This window comes from Emys orbicularis, chromosome 1 (assembly GCF_028017835.1).
Source record: "Emys orbicularis isolate rEmyOrb1 chromosome 1, rEmyOrb1.hap1, whole genome shotgun sequence".
NCBI classification, from domain to species: Eukaryota; Metazoa; Chordata; order Testudines; family Emydidae; genus Emys; species Emys orbicularis.
In genome coordinates, this window is record NC_088683.1 from 218,573,584 (window position 1) to 218,586,144 (window position 12,561).

The window sequence follows — 12,561 nt, forward strand, 5'->3', positions numbered from 1 at the left end:
GATAATTGAAAACAATAAGATACAATATTACTATGCTTCCTTATATTGTTACTATGCAGTGCACCAGATTGTTTTACTTTAGAAACAAGGGAATTGCTTGGGTAACCCTTACACTTCAAAATTCAGGTGTCTTCCTTTGAAAAATATCTGTGGTGAATTTAATATTAAAGAGCCCTATTCAGCACTTCTTACTCAGGCAAAACTCCCACTGGGAAGCCAACTGTTGTTTCAAAATTAAATGTCAAGTGTAATATTCTTTCACAAGTATATTTTCTGCCGAGCATGTCATAAAATGAGCACTTATGTCAATAAATAGCTTTGTAGGAAAACTTCAATAAAGAAAATATGTTTAATGTGAGGAGAGTGAAATTTGTGCATCTGACACAGTTCATAATGATTCTTTTTGATGTGGAAGTTGTTCAATCTGCTTTCACTGAGACTGAACACTTATTACTAATTCTTTGGCAAAACCTACTAAATTCTTTATGCTTTTTACTGAGAAATCTGTTCAGAACACTCTCTCTCTCTCTCTCTCTCTCTCTATCTATCTATCTATATATATACACACACACACACACAGAGAGAGTTTTAAAATCCTTTTAGTATAAAAAATAAAATAAAAATCATGCTCTGGTGTCGCCAGGAAATATTTTAAATACTATTTCAATTGACAAAATAAGTTTCATTTTTTTGAACTAAGGTCTACATGGAACATGTAGTTTAGTTTGAAGGAAAAATATATTTATGAAAGTATGGGGTATGTTTGTAACGGTAGCAGAGAAATAAGCAAGTGATTAAGAAAGGTTTTCTGAAATTAAGTAGGTAAGGTGAAAATCTTGTGACAGCTGCTACTGTGGTTTCTTTTCATTGTCTGACATGAGTAGAAATGTAGGATAGCTAATAAAAAAAAAATTACAGGTAGTCACAGCTCTTTGTCACTTTCCAATGCCATCCCAGAGTGCTTATTTATCATTCTCATTTTGAAAAGTACCAGAGTTGAGTAAATGAAGACTAAAAATATTTCAGGAATAGAAGAAGTGGCCTGACTTTATTATCCAATTGGACCATCGCTATTATAATGGAGACTAGATTGCACTGGTTACTTTGGTGTTCTGTGAAGGTAAAATCATGGGATTATCAAAAAATATTTTTCATTGCTCTTTATTGAGTGGATCAAACTTACATTAAAGTAAAGTAAATGCAAAACTTTGGTGGGGGGGAAAAATCAATGAAAATAAGTTGAAAGTGGTGTAATAAGTGTGAGAGACAGCAAGAGAAAAACATGGGAAACTAGACTGCCTTTGCCATGAAAGGAAAATGAATTTTAACTTGCCAGTCTACGGTATGGATCTGTGTTTTATTTGGGAGCTAGACTCTAAGGAGACTTGAGTGATAGTAATTTGGGAGGTCATATCAAATCACCGTACTTCAAGAAACTTGTAACATGAGGGGTTTGCACATGTAGCCACTTGTGAGCCAGTGTGCTGGTGCAACAGCACCCCCTTTGGTCAGACAGAGCATTGCAAAGAGTTTACTTAATCTGGCAGGATGGCCAGTCAGCTCCTTTTCCCTGAGTCTCTATGGTAGTCCCATTCAGGGCTATGAAATGGGTTAGTCTTGCTGAGGTGTGTGGGCTCTTCCCCTTATCCCTGTGGGTTTTGGTACTTGCGGGATTTGGAAAACCCTTTAGTTTTTAAACCTGAGGGATTGATAGGGGAACCCAGACTCCCCACTCTATTGGGTTACAGATCAGGGCCTTTAAACCAGGCAGGGGGAATCAGTCCTCAACAACTCCTCCTGGTGTACCCATGGCTCCTTCCTACCTACCTTGGTTTCTGTCGGCTTCTCCAACCTTTAGATCGGGTCATGCCCTCTCTGCTTGCTGGCAGGAGTTTCCATTTCCAACCTGCTTGCTCCTCTGGCAGCAGCCCCACCCCTCTGCTTCTCAGCTCTTTTATTCTCCCAGCTGCTGTAAGGCTGCCAGTAAACCTTGGCTGACAGTTCCTGCATTAATCCCTTGGCTGCCTGGCCAGCTTGAGGTACATACACCCCATGACATCACCGTTAATATTAATTGGGATTATGCAAGAGTATTTAGCAGGGTGGGGAATGAACCCCTGAATATCTCATTAGATTCTTTCTCACCTCCAAGTGAGAGCTCGAATTCTGATTTGTAATACATTTGCTCCATTGCTATAAGAGTGTGAGAGAGTAAGGGAAACTTCATTTACTCTTCCTAGTTTTTAATGGAATGATCTGAAATAGAAAGTTATTTTACAAACAAGACAACAAGAGAAAACCTCTTCACTAATAAACTAATATATTCTCTAATTTTTATCTTCTACTGTATCGGATTGTATCATGGGCAGCCAAACAAACCTATTTGCTGAGCTACAGAATCCACCTTTCAAGTCTCAAATCAACCTGTTGTACTGAGCACTGGAAATATTGCTCCTTGAGGGTTTTCTGACCTCTGTCATAACTGACCAGTAGAGGATAAATACTCATTTCCTTTCTCAGACTTTTCATTTTGTTTAAATCCATTGATATTAGCGCTGATGTGCAGCAGTTCCTTCGAATATAGTTTGGTCTAGATTTGTGTTTCTTTTAGTTTCCAGTCAGTATTGGAATTTGATACTGTTAGTATGCAACTTTATGGTTCATAAATTGAGCAATCAGAATTCGGGGAATTCTAAACATAAAGGTTAAACTCTCCAACTTCACTCAGGTCCCTTATGCATATAACCATAACAATGGTCGGTTCTTATTTCATTATAGCTGGAGCACATTGTGACATGTATAATTAAAGTACTTTAAGGATATGTCTACAGTGTGTAATGTTAGCGCCCTCATGGCCAAGATGGCGTCTGCTCTGCTGGCAGCTCTGGCCAAGAGAAGGCGCGCGCAGGAATGCAGCAAGAAAAATCCCTTCCATCCCAGGGGCACCTGTTCCAAACCCCCCCAGAGAGAACACACCCACCCACAGGAACAGTACAATGGATATAAGAAAGGGAAATATTTATTTACAGAGGGATGAGAGGAGAAAAACAACAAGGGGAAATATAGGGGGAAAGTAAAACAGGATTGCATCCAAACCAAGGCCCCACACGCCCAGTGGTAGCACAGTGTGAAAGGGCAGACACCGAGCAATGTGTCTGCACACTGAGTTCAGGAGTCCTGAGCAAAGTTCCGGTTCAGTGCCCTCCAAACCCCTCCGGTGCCCTCTTCTGCTGCTCTCTGCTAAGCCACACAGAGCAGCCACCTCCCCACTTAACTATCTAGCAGCCTCCCTCCTTATTCCCAATGCAGAGAGACAAGCCCCAGTACTCAGAGCCCCATGCAGCTCTGGGCAGCAGTAATACTGGGTCCAGCTCCAGCCTGTCCTTCTCCGGCGATTCCTCACTGGCACACTCCTGTCCTGGGGTGTCTCTGATCGGCTGCTCTGTCCCTCCCAGACTTCAGGCAGGTTCTCTGCTGCTTCACTCTGTGAGGGCCTGCGGGCTGCAGCCCTTCTCTCTCGCTGGAGCTCCAGATCCACACCGTGGAGTTTCCCTCCTTTCTCTCACTGCTCCCCTTCCCGCCTTAGGAAAAAGATTTAAAGGGGCCATGCTCTCTAAACCCCAAAGGAGTTACAAGTGCAATAAAACACCCGCAGCTGGCCTCTGTCAGCTGACATGGGGCTTGGGCTCTGGGCTATAAAATTACAGTGTAGACATTGGAGCCTGGAGTCTGGGCTCCAGCCCGAATGTGTACACTGCAATTTTACAGCTCCACAGCCTGATCCCTGTGAGTTTGAGTCAGCTGACAGGGGCCAGCCACAGATGTTATATTGCACTTACCCTAAATATTTGCATTCATATTGCATAGGTTGAATTGACTATAAAAGTTGAAAAAGTGGGAAATTAAGCCCTGGATGTGAAAAAAAAAATAATTAAAAGTATCATTAATGAAAGTTGCCAAGTTTTGTTCTGCTCCAACTATTGTACTTTTTTCAAATAAAATTTTCATATTTGAAAATAATATGCATATAACCATAAATGTATGTGTATGGTCAACATAATCTGCTCTGAGCAGTGGCCATTGGTAGTTAATAGATCTTCACCAAACTTATCAAGGGGGAGATGAGTAAAGGGGTCCGAATAAGAAACTATAGGGTAGCTGCCTAGGTCTTTGCTTGGAGTTGCTGGGGAAATAGGTGAATGGGGATTGGTGGTGCTGGAGCTACTGGGAGATGAGTGGTTGCTGGGGCTTCCTAGGTAGCAGAGAACTTCTAGTGAGTAGATGGTGCTGGGGAAAGGAAAGGGATCACTGTGAGGGAAGGTGGGGAATAGAAGGTGCTTTGGGGCGGCAAGTAGGTGGTTGGTGTTGGGGCAGGAGGCTTCTGGGTAATAGGTGTTGGGACTGCTGGGGGCAGAAAGCAGCTGAGTGGTAGAAGGTGCCTGACTTTGTGGGATACAGAGGGCTGTTTGGTTAGCAGAGGCGGGGACTGGGGAATGTGTGTTGGGGTGTGCAACTGGCTGCAAGGAGGATGGGTAGGGAGGGAGCTAGGTCTGATGTTGAACTCAGATCCAGCAGAGTGAACAGAGAGATGAGACGACTGGCTGCCTGCTCATGAAGTGCAACTGTGCCCTGTATTAGCCAAAAAGTGGAACTACCTGCATATGTCATTTTCCTTCAGCTAAGTCAGATGGACAAGAATCCAGCTGAAATCTTGGAATGCGTTACAGGGCTGCCAAATGCATGGATATCATGTAAGATGCATGACACTTGGCTTCCCTGATCATGGTTTACTGTTTAGTGTTCTCTTGTTCTATGTCTCCTGATGGCACAAGAAAAGACATTGGAAAAGAATTCTTGAAGGCAATTGTATATGAGTTATCACAGTGATACTTTTTGATTATTTTTCCCCCCACGATGCTTAGAAATGTATTCACACTCAGGAATAAAGAAACTATGCAGTAAATTAGACTTGAAGCAGAGGCCTCAACGATATTGAACTTAATCCTAAGGGGTTTAACTCCCCTCAGTGACTAACTGGCACCAGCAGTGGTCCAACTTCACACCAGTATGGGTAGGCATAACAAGGGGCGGCACTGGGGGAGGCTTGCGGGGGCTATAGCCACCCCAAAATTTACCTTAACCCCTGTAGCCACCCCTTCCAGAGCTGGCAAAAGGCAAATGGCTGAACATGAGTTGCCCAGTGCCACTTCGCTCTGGGGAATCCAAAATGGGTGCCACCTGTGGTTGCTTGGTCTGGGTGTGGCTATTTATTCCAGGAAGCTAATTAGGCTCCTTCTGCTCCTTTCCAAGCAGCCAGTTCTTTTCTAACAATTTCTGTTGCCGGGGAGAAAAGTTCTCTCCCATTATGAGGGACCAAGGAGAAGGGAACATGGAGATGGCATCATCCCAACCTGTACAAGGATCCCTGCGTGTCCATCAAAGCTTTCCGCCTTCCCCCAAACGTTCAGACCAAGGAGGCATTTCTGTGATAGTGAAGTTTTCTTTTCCATTTATTTTAACAAGGAACATATTTTGTGACTTGCAGCCTGTTTATATAAGTGTTTCGTAATGGGAACAGCTATCTACCTGTCCTTTTTATTCTCTTCTCTGAGTTACTTAAGTTCTGTATGAATCCAAGCCTGTTCCCTGGGGATCTAGCTATATATTCTCCAGCTGCTGTATCACGAGAGAACAAAATTGGGAGTGCTCTGAGTGTTACCAATGTAGAGAGTAGTGTCTTCAGGTTGTCTTACTGAGTGAGGGGGCGGGATACTGTTCTGTCTTCATGATACTTAAACCATGAATATTAAATCAATTTCATGTGCCAATTGTAGGGCTTTGCAGATTTACTTATGAAGAGGTAGTGTGAAATTCCAGACTTCCAGAGAAGGTCTTGATCAATCTGTAGATAAAAGATTTGAAAAGAATGAGACTGCCATACTAATACTTTCATGTTAAGTGAAGAGGAAAAAATGTTTCAAAAGTATGACAGTTGCAGTCAACTTTTAGTCTTCTCGTATTTATCAATCAAGCTTCCTCTTCCTGATTAAAACTGGAAGGTCTCACATTTAACAAACAATATCAACTCTGAAAACTGTATCTGAAGATTAAAAAAAATCATAGTAATCCAATAGCAAAGTTATTGTACTCAAATTAGAGAGACAAGGTGGGTGAGGTAATATCTTTATTTGGACCAACTTCTGTTGGTGAGAGAGACAAGCTTTCAAGCTACACAAAGCTGCTCTTCTGGTCTGGAAAAGGTACTCAGAGTGTCACAGCTACATACAAGATTGAACAGATAATTTAGCATAAGTAGCCCATATTCTAAGGGTCCATTCACCAACCTTGTCTCCCTAATATACTGGGACCTACAAGACTACAACAAAACTTTACTCAATTTACTCAGTCATACTATTTACTTGCCCTAATAGTTAGCTTACCTTTTCCCCAGAACAAAATCCACTTTTTGAAATGTTTGACTAGAGAAACCAGTTTTGCATTTCTTGTTACGAAGATTCCTCAAAATTGAATTTGCCATCCTCTCTGTCAGAGGTGGCGCCAGGCACCAATGCACCAAGAGCGTACCTGGGGCGGCAAGCCACGGGGGGCGGCCTGCTGGTTGCCGTGAGGGCGGCAGTCAGGCTGCCTTTGGTGGCATGCCTGCGAGAGGTCCGCTGGTCCTGCGGTTTCGGCAGCAATTCGGCGGCGGGTACACCGAAGGCGCGGGACCGGCGGACCTCCCGCAGGCATGCCGCCGAAAGCCGCCTGACTGCCGTGCTTGGGGCGGCAAAATACATAGAGCCGCCCCTGCTCTCAGTACCCTCAAATTGTATTTCCAGGATCATGCAATGTCCTTGCACAATAATGCATTCCAGGCACAATGTAACAAATCTGTTCAAGGTTACTGTATTTTGAACTGGCTAACATCTAAACCAGGTCTCTCTATTTATTTTATTTGAATAGTTGTGCAGGTAATGTACAATAATAATAATGAGCAAAAACTTATCAGTGAAACATTTACTCTCAGTTAATTGAGCAAACAAACTGACCTATTGCAATATGACTGATTCCGTGAGAAGAAACTGTGCTGTTACTGAGTGGGAGAGATTTATCTGCAGAGGCTGAAAATGTTGTTATCTTTGTATTCATTATCTTCTTTAGTTAACAGAGAAAGACTGTGTGTTTAGTTCTCCCTTTGATTGTGTTGGGCATGATGGATAAGCAATATGCATAGCCACTGTTGCCTTTTCAAGTGACTGATTCACATATCGCCGTGTGGAAATGTGTAATACTGGTGCCCAGAGAACATGAAGTTCTGCAAGCAGCTCTCATGACATTCCTGTAACTTTGAAAGTGACTTGTAGCCCACCCAACAAATTTCTGTTAGAAAGGGAGGATATGCTTCCATAAAGCTGGGAAAAGATGTTCGTATTTAGATTTGCGCTGTGTTGAATGGAAGTTTATTCTTGAGGGCCAACCCCTTTTTCCCATCAAGACACCTTTTTTTAACATTCCCCACAATCTCCATCCCCGCTGTCCATTTTTGCAAACCCTGTCCTGTATGTATGTATTTATTTAATATTTTGTTCTACTCTTGTGGTGAGTGGGGATATCTTTCCTTCCACCCACCTTCTCATTATCTCTTCACGGACTGCTAACTTGGCTCCTCTTATGACTTTTGGAGAACTGGCAATATCAGCCTCATTCTGTACAGTAATAATCCCCAGGACAGCAGGATGCCCTTCTTGCAATACTTGTCAGTTTTGGAACACAAAATGAATAAAGATGTCTATCAACATTGAACCAAGAGGTCAGGGGTATTTTTTTATTTCCAGACAGTTGTATTTTGTAGCCCCTTAGCTCAAAAATAGAGTAAGAAATATTGCTAAAGTTTCTAAGAGAATTACTTCTGGCATGAGGGCATGGAAACTATCAACCAAAGTTGAGTATTTCAAAATGTTGAAAGCATGTGAAAATTGTGTTTATAATGAAAGTCCCAAAATAACCTTATCTACTCCCAGACAAAAACTAAGTTAAAATTTAGTTAAGGTTGAGAGTATATCAGTAATTTGGAGGAGAAGAAAAAATAGAGAGATGTAATTATCCCAATAACAGACATCATAAACCAAGAGTTAAGTTAAATTTAAAATAAATCCAAATATGTTAAGATATGGAAATGCACAGTTAAGGCACTCAAACAACCTTGACTCTGCCCTGGGTTGACACCATCCAATAACCAGAAAATATGCATGAGTTTTAACCTTTTCAGGAGTCTGAAGAGTCTGTTGTTCCATTATTGAGATGACACAGGACAAAAAAGTCTGACTGGATGCTAACTTTTTAAACAGATGTTTCATGAATTTCAACTCCTACACTAATAGTTACTTTTGAATTCTGAGAAAATTCATTCTGTATTCAAAGAGTAAGTGCTGTAATTTGGGAGTGGATATGCTGTATTTTTCACAGATAACACAGAGATTACATCCTTCAAGTGTAAAACTCTGTTTTTCCTTTACTATAAAACTTTGACTAGAACCTCCATAATATATATGAAACTACCTGTGCAACTAAGGTTATTGAAAAGGTGAATTGTATTATTTGATAAATACAGCAATAAGTGAACATGTATTAAAAGGCTAAATCATAATGTACACCAAAAGAGATTTTATCAAGAGGCATGGGGTACAGTGTTAAAATTGAGTGAGCACCTTTAACTGTCAGATTTCTTTATATTTGAATGCTTCACAGTGCATCCTAATTTCTCTTAATGTCAAGCTTTTATATGGAATATATTTAACATTTAGTGTGTCTGCTGAGTTTTCCAGATGTTGATTCTTGAATTATACATTGATCTCAGTTATCTTCTGTACTACAAAGAAACTAATAATTTTATGCTAAAGCATTTTAAAAATCTATAAAATGGCTATTGAGACTGTCAGAAAAATTTAGTAATTAACATGTTTTTTCTTTCCATTTTCATTCTGCGGTTTCCTAAAAGCAGAATTTTTTTGCTTTTATTTTTCTTGACAGCTGTCAATTTCTCTAGGTCAGAAATATCTAAACAGTTGCTGCTTGTCCTGAAACTTCCCATTTACCAATAAACTGTTGGAGATGTTGCTTTACAGATTGGAGCCCTCAGCTTTATTGTCTGTGATCTGATAGTAGGGCTAGAGCCTCTTGTTATGCTGTTTATATACTGTTGTGCTGAGCCATTCATTTGTGCTGGTGTTCTTCCACCTAAAGAAAAAAGTAGTTCAGCTTAAAAAACTAAAAACATATTCAATTAACATATTTAATTTCTTCACTATCTTGCTATATATAAAAGACATTTTTCAAATGTATTTGCTAATTTTCCTGCACATGTGGCCACTGTTGATCTCAAGTTCATGGCTTGGCAATACACTTCCCTGTATGTATGCTTGCTGTTCCTAGGCCACTATTCCTAAACATAAGGTTACAGCCCAACCTAGCAATGAGTTTCCCAGCATTAAAGAGAGCACACACATTGCGTGAAATCCTAGGGTACGTCTACACTTACCTCCGGGTCCGACGGCAGGCAATCGATGTTCTGGGATCGATTTATCGCGTCTTGTCTAGACGCGATAAATCGATCCCGGATCGATCCCGGAAGTGCTCGCCGTTTATGCCGGTACTCCAGCTCGGCGAGAGGAGTACGCGGCATCGACGGGGGAGCCTGCCTGCCGCGTGTGGACCCGCGGTAAGTTCGGACTAAGGTACTTCGAATTCAGCTACGTTATTAACGTAGCTGAATTTGCGTACCTTAGTCTGAAGTGGGGGGGTAGTGTGGACCAGGCCCTAGTGTATAGCAAAGTACTCCGGTGCTCTCAAATGGTAGTCACTGTGAGCTAGATTTTCAAAAGAGCCTCGGGGCAGATTTAAGTGCCCAGCACCTACAGTTAGGATGGATTTTCAAAAGAGCTCAGCCCCATTTACATACCTTAAGACCCACAACCTTATTTCTGTCCCAACAGAGGTGCAACAACGTAGCATTCAAAAAAAGATTTAGCAAATATTGCACAACGTTATTTCTGCAGATCAGTTTAAGGAATAGATAAATAATGTTTCATGTATAATACATCTGTCATCCTGGTCCTGAAACGTAGCTTCTATTCTGGGGGATAAACTAAGTAGTTCTATTATTTATTAAATTAAGAATTAAGTTACTGTATTCTAATACATAGTGTTATAATTTGTTAAAAGGAGACTTTTGCATAGTTTAATATAACTTGTTCCCACTTTAACTTTAAAACAGAAATCTCTTTCTTTACCAGCTTACTTTGTTTTCATCTTATGTGGAGTGGTTGGTTATTTTGTAGAATTTGAGTTCAGGAAAGGTGGAACTTCTTAAGGTATTTAGAGAGATGAAGCAGTGTGGGGAAATGGTAATGCAGGTTTCATTTTAGGACTATTAGCCTGGAGAGTGTCCTTTTAAGTCCTGTTATTGAGTGTTTTATTTTTCACTGATGCACTCACCTCGAAAAATCTAGATCATGTTTTTAGATTGTTCTAATTGTTATAGTTAATAAATTTCACTGCAGTTAATTTACTCCCAGTAATAATTCTACTGTAGTATAATGCCAAGGAGCCTCAGTCATGGTCCAGGACCCCATTCTGTTACGTGTTGTATAAACACAATCCATTAGAACACCTCTGTCCCCCTATGTTTACAATCTAAGTACAGTACATAACAAATTTGGATGATGGCTATTATTTTAGCATCTGAAACCTGAAGTGAAATCTTATTCACATGTGTGCACACAAGGGGGAAAAAAAAAAAAACACCACTGCCACCTAGCTTTTTTAGCTATTACTTTATGGTCCTCATTTCAGTCACTGTCTTCGTAAACGATAGATGTTGACAGTTTTCAAAACTGAACTTACCCTTTTTAATGAAAGACAGATTAGGCTTCTAAGAATTTGATCTCTCTTTCCAGAAAATGTGCATATTCACATTGACTATATGAGATAAAGTTAAAACCTCAAAGCAGATGAAAGTAAAAATCATGAAAGTAGCAAAATCTAGTGGTACATTATGAAGTAACATTGCTTCAGTGATTCGTTTGCTGATGTAATCATGGATAATCAAAGCACGATACCCAGATGTACAGACACTCTGCTCTTAACCTGTGCACTATATCATCTTTTTAACATTCGCTTTAATAACATTTTTAAATCTGTTCTTTCTTTAGTAGCTCAGGTGGTTCCATTAACACTGATCCAACCTGCAAAGCTTTTCTGTTCCACAGAAAATTCCTAGAACTGGCAACCATGGGGCTGTTATCTAATAAGCTGTTTAGAAATAGTACAAAGCATCTTACAAACACCCAAAATAGTAAATACTGATAGGGAACCCTATCCTTTCACTATTAACATCAGCCAATGAGGGTGTTCAGAATAATAATTCTATCTCATTGACTAAAAGTAAGGACCTGAAAGGACCAGCATTCCACTTAGAATATATTATTACCACAGAGACGCACAAAACACTAGCTGATTGTCTGATAGATATTTCAAACCTTTTTGACAAAAGACATTGGGTCCTAAAAACTGAAGGTAGCTATTGAGTCAGAATAAAATGCAACTATCCCTTGTTCAGCAAACAAATCTGTGTTTGGTGTGAACACCCACATCCCAGGACCAGACAACACTATAGTCCACAGCCAATGCTCTCTTACTTCCCCTTTAATTCATACTTTACAAGGAAAGTTAGTCACTGCTATATTATGGGTAGAAATATGGCTGGACTTACAGAAAAGCTGATGATCCCAAACAAAGACTGGGAACATTGTTGTTTGTCTCATATTTGTAGCATGGCATGGAAAAGATTAGACCTCATTGTACTAGGCACTGAAGAAATATATAGCAAAGGGATGGGGTCCTTGTCTTGAAGAGTTTACAATCTAAGTTCAATATGGGAGACTACAAGTGGATATAACAAACAGATAGAGGGAAGCACAAGGTAATGGGGAGATAATTACAAACAGTATAATAAGCACCAGTCACCGTTTACCAGCTGGTTTATCAAGTGTTTTGTAGGCATAATGGCATAAATGGATTGTAAGGGAAGATTTGAAGGAGAGTGCTTTTCTCAGAATTTGACAAGCATCATTATATGTTCTCCCATGCTGCCCCTAATGCTTGGAAGGCATTCCCGTGGGCTATTACATTACTGTCCTTTAATCTTTCCTGAAAATCCACTTTTGGCTTTATGCCTACAAAACACTTGACAATGATTAACCAGCTAGGGTTTGCATTTCTACTGAGTAGAAGAGATTATATAGGATGAGGATAGACCACGAAGGGCCTTAAAAATGAAGACAAGGATTCAATCCTCCTTTCAGAGTTAGCATTCAGTCCCTACTCCAGGAAACTATTTATATTTCACATGTGAGAGTTCCTTCTTGAGAGATCTTTTATTCCTCTCACTTGCTGGAATGGATTATTTTGGATTGGATTGTGATGACAGTAACCCCATTCTGAGTAAACAAAATCTCTTGAACTATATAATGAGATCAGGAGGCCCATCAGGCTTCTGTGTGG

General features: G+C 40.4%; 1 protein-coding gene across 1 annotated transcript in view; it reads left to right on the forward strand.

The window, feature by feature from the left end:
* DMD (dystrophin) overlaps positions 1 to 12,561 on the forward strand; it is a 1,466,768-nt gene that overhangs the window by 303,823 nt on the left and 1,150,384 nt on the right. The window lies entirely within an intron of this gene.